Source organism: Trachymyrmex septentrionalis, unplaced genomic scaffold (genome assembly GCF_001594115.1).
Source record: "Trachymyrmex septentrionalis isolate Tsep2-gDNA-1 unplaced genomic scaffold, Tsep1.0 scaffold19, whole genome shotgun sequence".
NCBI classification, from domain to species: domain Eukaryota; kingdom Metazoa; phylum Arthropoda; class Insecta; order Hymenoptera; family Formicidae; genus Trachymyrmex; species Trachymyrmex septentrionalis.
In genome coordinates, this window is record NW_017305071.1 from 4,202,623 (window position 1) to 4,203,294 (window position 672).

At 35.0% G+C, this 672-nt stretch overlaps 1 protein-coding gene across 3 annotated transcripts in view; it reads left to right on the plus strand.

The window, feature by feature from the left end:
- The window catches only part of LOC108747022 (aquaporin AQPAn.G-like), a 33,413-nt gene that overhangs the window by 30,947 nt on the left and 1,794 nt on the right, over nucleotides 1-672 (plus strand). The gene's annotated exons all lie outside the window — the stretch shown is intronic.

Genomic DNA, 672 nt, shown 5'->3' on the forward strand with positions numbered 1-672 from the left:
ATAACTTCCAAATTGATTTCCATATCTCTTTAAAAAAAATTTTTTAAATAAAAAGAAGAAATACTTAAAAACGAATCGGATTACATAGCAATTTAGTTTTATCTATTATTCTATTTAATTAATTAAGCCCTGAAGAAGAGATGATTATAGCGACTGTCATATTTATTATCATTCAAAATTTAATTCTTTTTTATTTTACTTTTAAAACTAAATGAAATTGTTTAGAATTTAAATCACTGAGAGTATCACATTGGGTAAGTTATATAAAATTCACTTCAGTAAGATATCGACGCATCGTACGTTCGACATTTAAGCGCGCTTACGTTTCTTACACGCGCGTAATCACAATGATTGTCCAACCGAAGCGTGAAATTGATCGTTGATAGCCTGTCATTTCGATTTGGCGCGGGACTCCGAAAGTGCCCCGTCTTACTTGTATCAATTAAATCGTCGTTATGCAAGGTCAAGGTTCGCCTCTCCTTCCCGACTCCTCCGTACATCCGTTACATCAGAAACTGGTCGTGGTCGAGCCGGCCACCTGGATCGTGCGTGAGGAACAGCAGCGCACGTGCGTGCGCGTGCGTGCCTGATAGTTATTTGCGTATTTTTTATTGCCTGAATTAATTTCGATATATATATATATATATATATATATATATATATATAAACAGA